Source organism: Muscardinus avellanarius, assembly GCF_963383645.1.
Source record: "Muscardinus avellanarius genome assembly, chromosome: 9".
NCBI lineage: Eukaryota > Metazoa > Chordata > Mammalia > Rodentia > Gliridae > Muscardinus > Muscardinus avellanarius.
Window position 1 is genome coordinate 37,793,861 of NC_137795.1, and position 19,364 is coordinate 37,813,224.

Sequence of the window (19,364 nt, forward strand, 5' to 3'; positions counted from 1 at the left end):
AGGGGCATTAGACCTCCGAGCTACACCCCCCTGCCCAAATTTTTATTCTTTATTTTGAAACAGGGTCTCACTGAGTTGTGGAGGGCCTCACTAAGTTGCTGAGGCTGTCTGCGAATCGCGATCCTCTGGTTTCAGCCTCTCACATGCTGGGATTACACGCTTGTGCCACCACGCCCGACTAAATGCTTCTAAACATTAAATAAAAAATAATGATCTGGACAGGCGTGGTGGTGCACGCGTGTAATTCCCGTGCTTGGGAGGTGGAGACAGGAGGATCGTGCAGGTTCGACGCCAGCCTCGCGGGCTTCAGAGACCCTGTTTCAAATAAATATATAAAATAGGTGTGGGAGTGTAACCCGGAGGTAGAAGGGCTTCCAGGAACCCCAGTACCACCAATCATCATCATCACCATCATCATCACCATCATCATCATCACCACCACCATCATCATCATCATCATCATCATCACCATCATCACCATCATCATCATCATCTGTACAATATTTTCAGAAAGCTAAAGAAACTATTTCCTAACTCAGCCTATGAAATGTTGTTACACAGATACCAAAACTAGACAAAGATATTACAAGAGATGTTAACTGTCAATCAATAACCCTCTGAACATAGATACAATAATTCTGCGCCAAATTTACAAATCAGTATGTCCTTGTGGTTTATACTTGTAATACCAATACTTGGGAGGCTGAGACAGGAGGATTGCAGGTTTGCAGCCAGTCTCCACTACTTAGCAATATCCTCTGCAAATTAATAAGACCTTGTTTCAAAATAAAGAATAGGACTTCCAGAAAGATGGCAATGGAGGGGAACAGCATATATCAGTCCTGATGATCCTCAATCTCTATTGCTGTGAAAACAGCATCTTGACAAAAGAAGTAACCAGTTATAAAATTGAACAGAGCATCATGAAATAAAATACAGTTGAAGCAAAGCTAGGAGGCAGAAGAGAGAGCAGAAAAATACCTTGCCTGCCTCTCTGTGGCCACAACAGTCATGGCAGTGCCATCTTGCCTCATTGGACTGGGACTGCCACACTAATCTTCCAGAGATCCCCAAGTACATTCTACAATGAAAATATTATATTAATACCAAAACCAAATAATGACAGCTCAAGAAAACTATAGGCCCATATCATTGATAAATTGAGAAGCAAAACCGATAAACAAAATATTAGCAACACATATTCAAAACCACATCAAGAAAATCATACACCTTGACCAAGTAGGGTTGAACCCAAGAATACAAGGCTGGTTCAAAATACAAAAAACAATCTATGTAATTCATCACGTAAACAGAAACAAAGACAAAAATCACATGAACATTTCAATGGACACTGAAAAACATTTGAAAAAAATCAATAGCCATATATGTTAAAAATCACTCCAGATAATCAATCTAGAAGGAACATTTCTCAACATCATAAAGGCAATATACAACAAGCCCACAGCCAATATCATGGTAAACTGGGAAAAAACTGAGAGAATTACCTTTAAAAATAGGGAAAAGACAAGGATGTCTATTACCACCACTTCTTATTAATATTTGAGACTCTAGCCAGAGCAATAAGGCAAGAAAAAAAATCAAAGGAGAACAAATAAGAAAAGAAAAACTAATATCACTATTTGCAGATGATATTATACTATACTTAGGAGACTCAGAAAACTCAACCAAAAAGCTTATAGAACTGATCAACAAATTCGGCAAAATGTCTAGATACAAAGTCAACCTTAAAAAAATCAGAAGCTTTCCTGTATCACAACCATAAATCCACTGGAAAAAAAATCCAGAAAACACTTCTACTTGGGATATTTCACAAACAAATAAAATACTTAGGAATAAACCTAATCAAGGTGGTAAAATACCTCTACAAAGAAAATTATAAACATTGAAAAAAGAAATCAAAGAAGATTTTAGGACATGAAAAGATCTTCCATGTTATTGGATAGGCAGAATAAATATAAGCAAAATGGCCATTCATCCAAAAGTGATCTACATATTCAACACCATACCTATTAAATTGCCAAGGTCATTTCTCACAAACATAGAAAAAAATCAGTCCTTAAATTTATTTAGAATAACAAAAAAACCAGAATATCCAAAGTAGTTCTTAGTAACAAGAACCATACAAGAGGCATCACAATATCTGACTTCAAAATATACTGTAAAGCCATTGTAATAAAAATAGCAAGGCACTGGCACAAAAACAGAAACCTAGACCAAAAGAGCCAAATAGAAAACTCTGAAACAAATCCGTACACTGACAGCCAATTGATTTTTAACAAAGGCCAAAAACACACACTGGGAAAAAAATGCCTCTTAAACAAATGGTGTTGGCAAAACTGATTAACCATATTCAGCATTCAGGAGGCTGAGACCAAAGGATTATGGTTCATAGATTATGGTCAGCTACTTAGTGAGGCCCTCCACAACTTAGTGAGACCCTGTTTCAAAATAAAGAATAAACAATAGGTTAGGGGGTGTAGCTTAGAGAAAAAAAAATGCCCCTGGGTTCCATTCCCAGATACTCAAAGAAAAAGAAAACCCATTTTTCCTACACAAAAGTCAATTAAAGATGGATCAGTCTTGGAAGTCAGACCAGAGACCTTGCAGCTCCTTGGAAAGGGCAAAGGTCCAACACTTCAACACATAGGCATAGGCACAGGCAAAAATGTTGTCTTCATGACCCAAAGAAACTAAAAGCAGGATCAATATGTGGGATCGCATGAAACTGAAGAGTTTACATAGAGCAAAGGAAACTGTCAAGAACCTCATTCTGTCAGAGAGCTGACAAAATGGGAGAATTTTATTTTGTCAGCTATTTCTTTGATAGAAGATTAGTACCTAGAATATAGAAAGAACTCAAGAAATTCAATGCTAAGAAAACAAATAACCCCCAAAAATGGGCAAAAAAACTAAATAGACCTTTCAAAATAAAGAAATTCAAATTGGCAATAAATACATTAAAAAAGGTTCAACATCATTAGCAATCAGAGAGGCAAATCAAAACTACCCTGAGATTTCACCTACATCCAATTAGAATGGCAATCATTAAAAACAAAACAACAGCAAATATTGGTGAGGGTGTGAAGAAGTGGGACCCTAATACATTGTTGGTGGGATTGCATATTAGTGCAACCACTTTGGGAAACAGTATGGAGGGTCCTCAGAAAAATGGAAATGAACCTATTATATGACCCATCAATACCACTTCTGGGTATCTACTAAAAAAAATGGAAACCAAACTACCAAACGAATGCATGTGTATACATGTTCATAGCCACACAATTCACAATCATCAAACTATGGAACCGGTCAAGATGTCCATACAAAACTATGGAACATGTACACAATGGAATTTTACTCAGCCATAAACAAGAACAAAATTATATCATTTCCAGGGAAATCGATGGAACTATAGAATATTATGCTAAGTGAAATTAGTCAGTCACAAAAAGTAAAAAATCAAATGCTATCCCTAATATGTGGAAGCTAGGGAGAAAAAGGATCATAGGAGGAACTCTAGGAGAGAAAGGAGAAAGAATAAGATAAGCCAATAGGGCAACCTAACTGAGGAAGATGAGAGGAGAGGTAATGTACATCCTGCATGCTCCCAAATGTGCATGATGTACATTCATAAATATATCAAAGTCAATCAGCAAGCCAGACATGGGAAGGAGTGATGGGGAAGGGAATGGGTTAGGAATTGGGGAAGGTCTGTATGACTACAATGCAGCAGTAAAAACTGAAAATAAAATAAAACCAGAATAGTCAAGTAAAAAAATAAAATAAAGAATAAAAAATAGAGCTTGAGGTATATCTCAGAGATAGAATGCCCCTGAGTTTAATCCCCTGTACTGCACAAAGCAAAATAATTACAAATCAAATTCAATATTATATAAAATGAATAATCTCTTATGGTCAAGTGAGGGCTTTTTTTGTCAGGCATGCAAATTTGACATTTGAAAGTATCTGACTTCAAAACATACCATAAATCTGTACTTATTAAAATAGCATGCTATTATCATAAAATCAAATATGTAAATCAATGGAACAAATTAATGAACCTAGAAGGAAGACTATTTTTTTGACAAAGGTGCTAAGAACTCACAATGAAGAAAGGACAATGTTAAATAAATGATGTTGACAAAATTGAGTATCTACATTCAAAGGAATAAAACTGTTCCCCCCTCCATTTTTCACCAGGTACAAAATCAACTCATAGTGAACAACTACAAGACAAGAAATCATGAAACTACCAGAAGAAAAGACAAAGGATATGCTTCAGGACATTGGAACAAGCAACAATTATTTGAATAAAACACTAAAAGTACAAGATGCAAAGGCAAAAATAGACAAATAGAATTACATATAACTAAAATTTCTGCACAACAAAGATAGCTATCAGAATAGTCACAAACTCAGCGCAGGAGACAATATTTGTAAACAACATACATCTAGCAAGAGGTTAAAATCCAGAATATATAAGGTACTCAAAAAACTTAATGGCAAAAATTAAAATAAAAATTACTTGATTTTAAAAATAGGTGACCGAGAAAAGCGGGGCTTAAGAGCCCCGCTAACAACCAATCTCCATTACCACAAAATCAGCGCCTTTCATAGCCAGAAAACACCATCACCAGAGAAACAAAAAAATCACCAGGCTCCAGAGAGAAAGCAGACTGAGAACAGAGCTCAGAGCCACAGAGGAGATACACGGGCCTCACGCCCGAGGACGCGGCAGCAGCACCATACTGCCGGCGGCAGCGGCGAGTTCACCTGATGGCTACAGCAAGCCGAGGTGAGCCGCTGCGGAACAGCCAGGCGGGATTTCTCGCCGCAGGTAAAATCTAAACCTCCCAGTGGCTGAGCTCAGCACAGGCTGCAGGGATTCAGAGTGGAAATCAAAACCAAGAAGAAATACACCAGCCTCACGGCCGAGGGCATAGCAGTGGCGCCATTATGCCACCAGCGGCAGCAGCAGAGAATTCACTGAATGCAGTACAGCTACATCTGCGTACTCAAGAACAGTGAGTCAAATCGCGGGCCACAGAGGAGAAATCCCAGTACTGTACTCCCTGGGACGTGACCCAGTGGGGGAGGGGCAGTGGCAGAGATATCACACCATAGGAGAACGTGCAACCTGGCACCCCCCACAGTCTAAAGCAGCCTCTATCGACTCTCTGGGTCGGAGACTCTGTGATACAACCCAGTAAAGGAGTAGTGGGGTCTGAGATACTACTGACTCGAGATCCAGAACACCTTAAGGGAAGTCATAGTGACCCAAGGGAAGAACCCAGAGAAAGCACAAACATCTGAAATCATGGGAAAGAGGAATAATACTGGAGCAATGAATGCCCACAACCCCACAACATCAGAACCCGATAAAACAGAAAATCAGAGATTTCTAGATTATCAAATCAGGAAAATAACTGTAGAAATAATAGAAGTTCTTTGAAAAGGACTCAAAGAGAGCCAAAAAGAGATAAAAGATGCAATTAACGAAGTAAAGGCCTCAATTCAAAGCACAAACAACCGATTAGACCACATGGAGGACAGAATCTCGCTCTAAGAAGATGATCATTCCAAAAATGAACGCATAGTTTCTAATCTAGGAAAAAATATCCGACAGCAGGAATCTGATATTGAAGAAATATGGGCCCATCTTAAGAGAGCTAACCTAAGAATAATTGGAATAGAGGAGGGAAAAGAAAGTGAAACCAAAGGGATCAACAATCTCTTCAAGGAAGTAATAGCAGAAAATTTACCAAACATAGAGCAAGAGGTTGATACACAGGTCCAGGAAACTTATAGAACTCCCTTTAGACAGGATCGGAGAAGAGAATCCCCACGCCACATAATTGTCCAAATGACCAATGTGGAAGCCAAGCAGAGAATCTTAAAGGCAACAAAAACAAAGGGCCAACTGACATTCAGAGGCAAGCCAATTAGAATCACTCCAGACTTCCCAAACCAAGTCATGAGAGCCAGAAGGGCTTGGAGTAACATATTCCAAACTCTGAAAGAAAACAACTTCCAGCCAAAAATTTCCTACCCAGCAAAACTTTCTATCAAATTAGATGGAGAAATAAGAAGCTTCCATGATAAACAGAAACTGAAGGAATTTATGTCTTCAAAACCAGCGCTAGAGAAAATACTCAAAGAGATTAACTACAAAGAAGAAATAGGTAACACACACCAGAACCAGAGAAACAAGTGTTTCCATCCAACAGACAACTAAGATTGGTTATCTGTGGAGATTCATTACTTATGTTAGTCTTTTACCTATCTCTAAATTGTATTGTTTGCCTTTATTGTTGTTAATTTTTAGGATTTCTAGTTGGAATGTTAATATAACCTTCAGATATAGCATTTGGAAATATTTTATCCCATTCTATTAGTAACAGTTAACTCTGTTTACATTGTCTTTGGATATACAATATCTTTTTAATTTTTAGGGAGTTTGTATACTCTTCTGTTGCCTGTGCCATTGAAATCATATCCAAGAAATCACTGGCAATTTCAATGTTGTGAGGTTTTATGACCCAGATTTTCTCCTAAAAGTTTATAGTCTTAAGATTTATATTTAGGTCTTTTATCTATTTTGAGTTAATATTTGTATATGGGATTAGGTAAGGGTCCAATTTTATTCTTTTCCATGTAAGTATTATGTTTCAACAATATTTAGTTAAAAGATTATTATTTCCACCACCAAATGTTCATGGAAACCTTGTCAAAAAATAACTTGACAATATACGGAAGAATATAGCTCTAGGCTTTTATTTAACTCCAATGGTTTATATATCTGCCTTTAGAATAGTACTACATTGTTTCAATTATTGTAGCTTTATATGGTTTGAAATCAGAAAATATATATCTTCTAGTTTTGTTCTTTTTCAAGATCGTTTTGGGTATCTAGAGTCCATATTCCATATTAGGATAGATTTTTTTTTCTGAAAAACAAATATATAAATATATGATAGTTTCACCTAAAAAAAATAGAAAAAAAAATATTCTCTGGTAAGAAAGAAAGTAAAAAGAAATATTGAAATGTTATCTTTAAGTCATCAAAAGCTTGGTATCAGACAAATGAAACTATTATGTGAGATTATCATTTTTAATTTTGGATAAATTGCTATAATACTAGATGTCAACCACTAAGCCAAGCATGGGAGGGAGGGATGGGAAGAGAATGGGGTGGGGATTGAGTGGGGGCTGACTGGGGGATGTGTGCATGTATGTCTACAAAAGTTTGTATCCCACTATGATGTATGAATACAGTGCACCAATAAAAAAGAAAAGAAAAGAAAAGAAAAAAAGAAAAGAAACAAACAAACAAAAAAGAAGTAGAATGCCTCTGGGTTCAATTCCCAGTATAAAAAAAGATTAAAAAAAGATTAGGAGTTTATGAAACAACACAGAAATATAATAGAGAAAAATCTGTGAAGCCTGTAGCTATTTTTCTTAAAGGATTGAACAAAATGATGAATCTGTAAGAAAAAATAAATAAATAAATAAAAATGTACAATATGCCAGGTGTGGTGGCGCATGCTTTGTAATCCCCATGTTTGGGAGGCTGAGACAGGAGGATCGTGCAGGTTCGAAGCCAGCCTCAGCTTAAGAGACCCTGTTTCCAAATCAAATATAAAATAGCTCTGGGAGTGTAGCCCTGAGGTAGAAGGCCCCTGGGTTCCATGCCCAGTATCACCAAAAAAAAAAAAAAAAAAAAATGCCCAATAGACAATTCAAATTGGCCATCAAGTAAACTTCTAATCATCAGGAAAATGTAAATCAAAACCACAATGAGATAACCACCTTACCACTGGTAAGGTGACTATCAAAGCTGAATGTTGAATATCAAAAGACAAAGGATAGCAAATGTTGGCAGAATGTGCAGGAAAGAGAACCTTCTACACTGTTGGTGGGACTATAAAGTAGCACTGCCATTATGCAGATCAATATGGAAGTGAGTCAAGTCATTAAAACTAGAACTACTCTATGATTTAGCAATCCCACTCTGGGTATATATCCAAAAGAGATAAAATCGGTATGTTGAAGAACTAGGCATTCCCTTTCTTATTGAAGCACTAACCACAGTAGCCAAGAAATGGAAAAAAAATGCATAAATGCTACAAACATAATATTGAGGAAAACAAGCCAGACACAAATTATATATAATTGTGATCCATTCGTGTAAAGTTTAAAAATTAGAAATATTATATAGTAATTTAAAAGTCATGACAGTGCATACTCTGGGATAGGAAAGAAGGATAGCAATTGAGAGAAAGCTTAAAGTGGCCTTTGAGTATGTTTGCTAATCTCTCACTCATGAAGCAGTGGTAACAGATTTGCTCACTCTACGATAATTCATCCAGCTCCATACTTAGTAATGTATGTTGGTTTGCTAAAAACACAATCACAAAATGAAAGTCACACAAAATTAGAGAATTAACAAAAATTCCATAGTAATTGATCCAGTATGTCAGGGTCTTTATTTTTTAATTAAATTGTAATTCAGGTTACAACATAGCAACCAATGATCAGCTCAGTTGTTATAGTCAGATCATTTCTAGATACTGATCTAGACTTACAGAGTTCTGGTTATGATAAAATAATAATTTAATAGAAAAATGTGTTAGTTACTATGATCCAGGAAGCCATACCTATGAGTTTATTGCTGCCTGGGAATAATTTATTTTGTCTCATTTACAGGATGAGCATCTTATAAAACGAAAACTAATCTTATAACAAAGATTACTGACCTTTTTTTTCTTTTGGTACTGGGAAATGAACCCAGGGGATTCTATCCCTGAGCCACCACCCCAGTCCTTTTTATTTTCCATTTTGAAGCAGGGTCTCTTTAAGTTGCTGAGGCTGGTCTCAAATTTGCTATCTTTTGTCTCATCCCCCCATTATTAGGATAACAGGAGATATGCAACACTCTGCGCAGGTTGACCATAGGTTTTTTTATGATCACTACAATGTTTATTATTAACATTCTTTTTTAAATATAAACAACTATATACCACCTTTTTCTGCTTTCTGCTGTCATTTTATTCCTCTATCATTTTATTCTTACTAAACTCAGGAAAGCCTAAAAGATCATGAAAGTTCTTTTTAAAAATTTGACAAATTGAAATAACAACACATTATTTTGAAAAACTCATGCCAAAGTTCGTGTAAATGTCATGAATTAACTAATTTACAAACACTTTGTTTATACAATATTTAACTTGTAAAAAGTAAACATAAGCCAGGCGTGGTGGCGCACGCTTGTAATCCCCACGCTTGGGAGGCAGAGACAGGAGGATCGCGCAGGTTCGAAGCCAGCCTCGCTGGCTTAAGAGACCCTGTTTCCAAATAAAAATATAAAATAGGTCTGGAAGTGTAGCCCGGAGGTAGAATGGTTTCCAGGAACCTGAGTACCACCAAAAAAAAAAAAAAAAAAAAAAAATTGAAAAAAAATTGAAAAAAAATTTTGGAAAAAAAAAGTAAATATAAAACTGCTTTTAGTAAACTATTTTTTTTAAAAAAATCACTCCTTTTTGATAAAGTTGTGGCTCAAAGCAAAATCCCAATTATTATATGAATAATAAGTAGTTAAATTATCATCATAATGCCTTCTTTTGAGGAACATGTCCTGAGGTAGCACTGGTAAGCCCATAAATATACTTGACTGACTTATGTAACTCTCTGAGAATTTAGAACCTTACTCTGATATTTTTAAAAATCATTGGTAGCTCCTTTTCCCATTATTAGAAATGAACTATGCAAAACTTTTATAAGATCTTGGTTGCTCAGATTCAAAGTTTCTGACTCAACTATTTTTAGAAAAATTAAGTTTTTTAAATTGGATTTCTTAGACAAAATTTCTGACTTGACTCTATTTTAGTCTGGGCCTCACCATTCAGAAGAAAATTCTAGACTTTAAAAACCTATCTTTTAGTCAGCTAAACTGTCTGAACATATTGGGTTTTGTATCCCAAATCCATCTGTTCTTTGGATCTCAGTGCTGTGGAGAGAGGGCAGTACCCTGGGACAGCCTTGAAGGCTGCAGCCATAGGCATCACCTGCAAGGAACACGGTCGGGGAGAGGTCTCAACAGTCACATACAAAACAGCACTTCTCTCCACTTCGTTTTTGTTTTTGTTTTTGTTTTTTTTTTTAACCTGCAGAAAGCAGAGACAAAATGAAACAAAAGTATTCTATTTTCTTGTGGAGAAGTGTGAAGTGCCATCCCATTGACACTGCTCCACTGCTCTGTGGTTCCTTTGGTGGTTTATTACTGTGATGCAGGCAAAGTGAAGGATGTTCATTTCTAGAATGAGAACAGAATGCCTCCCTCTCTCCTGGTTTTTTATTGTTTTTATTTCACATACTCCTCTGGGATTCGAGGATACCTTTCTCACCACTCACTCTCACCACAACTATAGGCCCATTCAACACTAACACACATGCATTATGATGAGCTTAAGAGAAATCTTGTCTTTGACTTAAAGTCCATGGGAGCCTTTGATACTGATTTGTACTTGTGTGGGTTTGTGAAGTTGTTTCTTTCTAGACTTTTGGTCAAAAAACAAAATATTATCTACCAAGCTCAGCAGATTTTTCACACATAATAAAGACTGAAATGGAGAGGTAGCCTTAAATATGACGAGGTTTCATAGCGACTTAAAGAACCAAAGCAGGACAAATTTCAGAGACATCAGACATAACAAGTAATAATTCAAGTAAAAAGTCTTAAGATAAATGGCATTTTTTTACTTCTTTTTGCACACCTGTTTTATTAAATCTTTGTGTGGCAGAATGAAGATACAGTCTAGCCCCATTGCCTAGTGGCTCAGTCTCTTAGAACTTTAAACTTCTAGTCTTTAAAATTAGAATGATTACACAGCTTCACAGCATTATTATGTGGATGGTATCTTGCAACATATATAAATTACTTAATAAAACATTTGGTAATAATAGACAATTAATAAATGGTCAGAACTTCTAAAAGTGGGATAAGAAAGAAAGCAGAGAAAGGGGTATGGTCGTAGTAGAATAGAAGAATTATTTCAAAGGTTTAATAGTTTGTCTTTTTAACTAGATTGGTTATAAAGGAGAATTTCTTTGTGTTAACTACCATGTTAAAATATCTTACCCATAATATTTATTATAGTTATGCAACTGCTTCTTTGTTGTCATGAGTAATAAATTCAGCTCTTAAGATGATTTCAAAATATCTTCTTTTGATTGGGGACCGAATCAATGGGGCATTTTAGTTCCAAGCTACATTCCCAGCCCTTTTGGTCTTCTTTAAATTTTTAAAAAATATTTTATTTTGGTGGTACTGGGGGTGGAACCCAGGAGCTTTTCTACCTCTGGGCTATATTCCCAGACCTATTTTATACTTTATTTGGAAACAGGGTCTCACTAAGTAGCTGAAGCTGGCTTTGAACCTGTGCAATCCTCCAGTCTCAGCCTCCCAAGTGCTGGGATTACAAGTGTGTGCCACCATGCCCAGCCTTCTTATAAATTTTAAAAAAGTCTTGTTAAGCTGCTGAAAGTATCACTAAAGTGCTAAGGGTGGCCTTGAAACCGAGACTATTCTTTATCATTTTCCCAAATTCTAGGATTATAGGTGCACAACACCACATCTGGCATGAAAATATTTTTCAAAATATGATTGAGGCCTTAAACTATCTTTTAACATGTAAAATAGAAAAATATATAATGCAATTATCATATTTGTGGAGATAAAAAAAAGGTCAGTGGTTGATAGAACGTAAATAACACAGTGTGTTTGTAAAGTTAAATTCTTTTGGCAAAAAGATACAGGCATGAATGAAAGAGAAGAGAAGGAGAAAAAAGAGGAGGAGCAGAAGGAGGAAAAGATATGGACCAATAAAAGTAACAATGAAAAGACTAAAGAGGACCTCCTGGCTTGTATAACAGACAAGAATTCTACTAAAATTATTAAAACACAATCGTTATTTTTGCTAATTATTCTTTTCATTAACTCCCTTTTCTGCTGATAAGCTAGTGCAGTAATTCTATTTGATTCCCATGCAAAACATAATAAAAAGTAATTTGTTGACAGGTGAGAAAGATTTGTCTAGATACGTTCTAGTGTGCTGAAGACTTGTTACTTGATACATCTTCACGCCACTGAACTTTGTCCTGCTTTCATTTTGTAATTAAGATGCCCTAAAATCTTGTCAACTTTATTGTACCTCTCCAGTTTCAGTTTCTGTTGTTAATGTGAAAAAAATCCACTGCGTTGTATGGATTTTTATTTTTAGATAAAAAGCTCAGTGAGAAATTATGAACTTCACAAACCCACATATACTAAGAAGATAACACTTTAATGTTATTTAATATTTGACTCTACTATGTTGGTTCATATAAAGTAAAATAAGTTTTATATAAGAGCATATAATCTCAAATAGGGTGCTCATAAAAATTCTGTTTGTTAAAACTAAATTTTTAAGTCTTTCCTTCTTTGAAAGTGAAATAATGCTTTAAAAAATAAAGGTTGAAACAAGAACAGAACTTTTTAGCAGCTAAAATTATATTGAACTTAACGATTTTCATATTTTATTTCAGAAAGGCAACATGGAGCTAATTATACAAGCAGATCTTTACATATTAGACAATTAATGAAACAGTTTCTTCCTTAATGCTTCACAAAGCACATGTTAAATAAAGTATATATTGAAATTTTAGCCAAGTATTTGCAGTTAAGTACTGAGAAGTTGAAGCAAGAATGGATAAATGCTATTTAAAAGACAAAAAAGCAGGTATGAAAGTAAAAGATAAATACATTCAGTGGTGATTTCTGATAGGTTCCAACTCACCTTACATACTGTCTTCTATGTACTATGATGCACAATGTCTGAGATGTATTGCAAAAATTGACTTATTAAAATATATTAATGGTATATTTTCATATACCAGCAATACTTATATAGGATATTTTATCTTAGATTTTTAAATCAAATTATAATGAACTTTTTGAGCTGGGCATAGTGTTGCATACTTGTAATCCCAGTACTTGGGAGGCTGAGGCAGGAGGATTGCAGGTTTTCAGCCAGCCTCAGCTACTTAGTGAGGCTCTCTGAATCATAGTGGCACTCTGTTTAAATGAGTGATGGAGCCGGGCGTGGTGGCGCACGCTTGTAATCCCCGCGCTTGGGAGGTGGAGACAGGAGGAATGCACAGGTTCAAAGCCAGGCACGCTAGTTTATGAGAACCTGTTTCCAAATAAAAATATAAAAATGGGTCTGGGAGTATAGCCTGGAGGTAGAAGGGCTTCCAGGAACCCCAGTACCACCAATAAATAAATAAATAAATAAATAAATAAATAAATAAATAAATAAATGAGTGATGGTAATGTTTACATGTATGCCTTTCTACCTTGTACTCTGTTAAGATATATGACTACAATACATCAATAAAAAAGAATAAAAATATGGCTGGAGGTGCAGCTTGGACGTAGAATGCCCCCAGATTCAATCCCCAGTACCACAGAAAAATTATATATGTAAATGTGTGTGATTATATATATATATATATATATATATATATATATAATGATATTTTTGGAAAGGAAGATGTGAGCTCATTCAGAATTGTACTATTTCACCAAATACTTGTTACTCAGTATTCAATATGTGGTTTTGCTAAAATTAAAAATTAAAAAGAATTAAAACTATAATTCTTTTATAGTGATGCTTATGTGTTTCTAAAAAAACCTCATGATCAAGAATTTAACGGACCTTTCTCTTGACCATGTTAAATTATAATAAGAATCATGGGGAAAATGCAGAGCCTTGGGGATGTCTTATTCTATCACTTTAAACTTGTGAACTTGAGCCCAAGCTCTTTCATCTCTAAAACGAGATTAATGCCACACCTGCAGTGTTGTTCTGCAGAGTAAGAGAGATATTGTAAAAATGCTTAAGTAAGTAGATGTACAAAAGGTCCCCTCCTGGTAGATCCCAGCTTGTGAGTGGATTATGATGAGATTTAAAATCATTCGAATAGCTGTTAAAATATGAGGGAATGTCATTCTAATAGAGCTGGTAGAAGTCAAAGAAAGAGAGAGAATTAGCTTTAGAGTGAATATTAATACAAAGACCCTGTTTAAAAAGGATACTAAAAGCTAGCATTTTTATATGCATTATAAACAACTGAAATGAATATTAAATTTTTACTTGGCACATTTGTGGCACCATCTCTCCAGACACTCTCTCTAATGGGTGGAGGGCATGGCTCTATTCGAATACCACAAGATGTTTTGTAGCGCTGGGATAGAGCTTTAAGTAGGTTTTGAGTGTGAGTGAAAGCCAAGCAACAGAATGAAGAATTTGCTTTCTGTGGATTTATCAAGGAGTTACAAATAGATTAACATTTATTGCTAAAATTTTCACTTGATTTTTTCTTGCTGTTGTTCCTTTCATGTTCCTTATTTGGCATAAACTCACTAAGTGCGAGTGAGTAAATGTATATCCCTACTACTCTGAAACACATAGTGGTGTAAGAGTACAAGATACCAATAAAAGTATATTTGAAAAGCAAAACAAAATAAAAATAAATGACTGCAACTTTTGATCATGATAATACACCATACTGAGCAAACTAAATAAAATTCTAATATGCTATAACTAATATCTTTCAAATTATATTATGTTAATACAATTAATTATACTATATTTACACCTGGTAACATGAGACAAATGAAGAACATTATGGTATTAACAATCCTTTATTAATAACTGTTGATAGTCTGAATTGAGTAGCATTTAGAACCTAATATGTGCACAGTTTATTGCTCATTAAACATCTATTTTGGACTATTTTATTAAGATCTTGATGTTTAATATTTTAAAGAAATATTAGGTTATGTTAGCATCTTTAGGGAATGGTAATATTACTTATTGCTTAGAATTAAAATATTAACTAAAAAGTTCAGCAGTGTTTGTTAATTTACTGTAGAATATGAAATGATAAAGAATAACTAAAACTCAAACCTTAAGTATGTTTAATATAATTTTATTTCATTTTTAGTTTTAAACATTCATAGTTTTTGTTTGTTTGTTTTTGCTGGTCTGGGGATGGAACCCAGAGGCATTCGACCTCCGAGCTATATGCCCTGCCCAATTTTTTATTCTTTATTTTGAAACCGGTTCTCACTGAGTTGCAGAGGGCCTCACTAAGTAGCTGAGGCTGTCCACAAACCGCGATCCTCCAGGTCTCAGCCTCCTGAATGCTGGGATTACAAGCGTGCACCACCATGCCTGGCAGTTTATTTTATTTTTAAGTTAACAAGATTACAAGCATTTATGGTATACAATGCAACATTTTAATATATGTTAGAATTTGTTGAAGAGGGAATTGTATATATCTCAATATAAGTAACACAATTTGTTTCTGAAGGAAAAGAAGAGAAATGGAGAAGACAAAAAATAAATGGCATGCTTCAGTCTACAGTTTGACAAACCCTAGAGAGTGTCCTTGGAAGGAAGCTCATTTTTGGCACTGATTTAATGTACTATTCGCTTTCATTATATTGGAATATATATTTGAATTAAGGAAATTTGACTGAACATGTGTCATAATTGAAATATATCTATAAAATCTGATGATCAGTGTTACAAATATGTCTCTAAAAATTACAATTAGTAACCTTCAACCCTGAACTGAGAAATATGTCCAGCTAGAGTAACAGAATAATTGTCTATTTTGACTTAACACTGTGACAAACTGAATCTTTTAATATTCTCTGTATTAGTTAAATACAGACATGTTAAATTTTATGAAAACACATTATGGCAAAGCAACACAGCAAGTAAAAACAATTACCCATTGAAATACTACTCTCTCTAGCCTCTGGCAAGCACCACAATAGTCTTGACTTCTGAGTTGTGTGGTTTGTTTTTCCTTTAAATTTCACATCTGAATGAGATCATGTACATCCCTCTGTGCTTGGTTTTTCACTTAACATAATGACCTCCAGTTCTATCCACATTGCTACTATGAGAAGATCCCCCTTTTAATGACTGAGTTGTATTCAGTTGTGTATATGCACCACATTTTCTTTGTCCATTTACCAGTTAATGGACAATTAGGTTGTTTCCATTTCTTGGCTACTGCGGTTAGTGCTGCAATAAAAAAAGGGAATGCCTAGTTCTTCAATTAATTTTGGTTAATGAATGCTTCCAAATGAAAATTTTTACTAGTATAATTTTAGAAGCTGAAGTTTATTTACAAACTTTTAAATTATTTCAATAATACTATTTTCAATAAAAAATAAATATTAAATGTTGCCAATATAGTCTATTTTGCATATATATGTGCCCATGTGTGTTTAACTCAGTTTCAACACGTAGAACATTAAGTTGGGTATAGAATCGGATTTTACTTTACTCTTGGGCTGGCAAATTAGCCTGTAACTGCTTCATGTATGCAGGCAGAATACATGACAATTCATACGGAAGGTTTCATAATTCATGCAGCAGAAGTCAACATTGACATCAGCATGCTTGCCCCTCAGTTTTACTGGGTGACCCAGATTAATGCTACATTCACAGTGGAAATCAGACACAGCTCAGAAACAGAGATTTGAGGAATTCTATTTTTATTCTACTTTTATGATGCAGTAAGAAAGCCTGTTCTTTGCTGGTGGGAGGGGTGGTGGGAGAAGACGTTAGCACATTTCTCAGGGTTACAGTAGTTGCATGGACAATGTTGAGAAGAGAGTCCGATAAAAGGGGAGCCATTGCCCCTCTACTAGTTCACAAGAGACAACTGTACACATCTTGTCCAAAATTCATACTCAGGGAGTTTGTCTCAGCAGCTTAAAAATCTCTCCATGGTTAAAGTATTTACGCCAGAAAAAAAAAGTAAACATTAAATGTCAGGCTTTTCTTTCTTTCTTTCCAAATGTTTATTAAACATTAACTAGCATATATCACTGTGATTCTTTAAACACAGCATTTCAAGAGAGTGTACACTGTACATAATAGGTACCTATTGTGCCTGATTTTAAAAAAGGTGTGTTTGCACTCACGAGAGAAAACAGAAAGAGACAGAGACAGAGAAAAAAGGAGAAGGTAAAGGGGATAAAAAGGATAAAGGAAAAAAAGTTGCTTGAGAAAGAGCAATAAAAACTGACACAAATCCTTGTATCTCTTAAAAGTCCAAGTAGGAAGTTGACAATCGTGTAGGTTTAGTGTTTTAATACAGTCACTAGAACTTGAGTTTTGATTAAAGTTTAAATGGACTTTAAAATAATCATAGTAGTTTTATGTTAAAGAATATAGGTTCAGTAAAAATGTGTGTGCTATTATTAAAATACAATAAAATCCTTAATCAATAAAATAATCTGAAAAACTAAAATTATTTATTATTTCCATTTTTATTACTCTGAAAAATGTTTCATTCGAGTAAGCCCACTTTAACTACTAAGGTTTTCCAAAACATTTAGGATCTATGTTTTACTGACTACACCCAATCTTAATCATTTATATTCCTCCCAGGGATCCCCATTGGATTATTTTAAGAAAATGCATTGGATACACCAGATCAAAGTAAATTTTATTTTATTTATTAGCTGATAAACTTGCTAGAATTTTAAAACTCAAGAAAGACCCACAAATATTGTTTGACCCTTTTTTGTTGTAGAGAAAATTCTAATATAGCAGAAAAATGTGATGTAGCAGTGTATTGTACTAGTAACTCAGCTCTCTCAGTACAAAAGTCTTTTCTTTCATGCCTTTGAAGATCAACTTGAATTTCTAAGATCCTGAGGCTACGAGCAAATAGACAGAAGCCTGCTGGTTTCTATTTGTAAAATCAATATTATCTCAATTTATGAATAGTTTAAGAAAATAAATTTCCAAGTGTGACCAGATTAACTTTCTTGAAAGAATATGAGTTTTCATAAACTCAAATGAGTCACTAAGGATAAGGAGACTGACATCCATTGGTCTTAGTTCTAACAAGAAGAAAACCCCAATCTAATCCCACTTCTTTAGATTGCATTAATAAATGTAAACAGGATGTTTCAACACAGAAAAAATAAAGCTGCCTGATAAATGCAAGGCATATCTTTAATGGTGTTTAAAAAGGAGCTAAACATCTCTTTGGGAATTCTTAAAACATTTATCTTTTAGGCAGTTATTTAGCTTCACAAGTTTTTGTTGTTTAAAAAGCTGTAGAAAATAGGTCAGCTTATGTTATATTAATAAGTAAATTAATATTTTAATTTGATTTTCTTTCTAGTTAAAATGCTTGCAGCTTTCCTCTCCACCCACCCCCACTTCAGCATGAGTGTTAAGGGGTGTCATTATCATATTGTACCTTGGGGTTGTGAGATAACAGGGTCCAGCCATAGCTCTATTCTTAGGAGAGTAGGAGGTTTATCACACCACTTACACATTTAAATGACACTCACTTTTGTGAGATAAAGTGTCTTAGAGCTTAGGCATAGGATTCTCCAAATTATGTTTTTCAATTCATATTCTAAAACCATCCCTTTCAAATCAGAGTAGATAATAAGCTTCGCTTGGTAGATATCCTATCTTTATTCTCAGGGAAAAACATCTTATTCAAACTACCTAAACTATATAAATGTGGTTTTCAGATTCTGTTTTCTAGTTTGTTGTATCAAGTGACAATGCTAGGGAGAGTTAGATTCAGTGTTTGCTCCTTTACCAAAGTTTTATAGAAATTTAACATAGGCCAGGTAGTCTTATTTTAATATACCAGAAGCCCCATATTTCTATTTATTTATTTATTTATTTATTTATTTATTTATTTATTTATTTATTATTTATTTTTTGTTTAGCACATATTGAAGGCCCAAAACATAACTTCTAGTATGACATTATTTCTGCTATTATATTGATACTATTTTTATGACAGCCACCATGAACTTTGTGTTTTCCAGAAGCCATATCTGGCATGATTAATAAAGATTTGCTGTAATAGTCCAAAAGAGATTGGTTGAGGTCAGTGACAGAGGATATGACAGGAAGATCTTCTGGTGTTGAAATATAAATATGTTTTAAAAATATATGAACATAAATAAAATTTGAAAGGATAACTAGGAGATTTGTTAAAAGCAATCAGAATAAAAATTGCCTAGGATTAATATTTTTGCATCATGTGATCTATTTTTATTGACATGAATTTTTAAATTATTGATACATAGATACATAAAATTGTTAATATAAGCTGAAGAAACTGTAAAAAATTTCATGCCATTAGAAAATCCTAAGTAAGCTTAAGTTAGTACAAAATGTATTATTTCCATTTTGTTCATCTTTATCCTTCAATTCTTTGGCCTATGAGGAAGAAAAGTT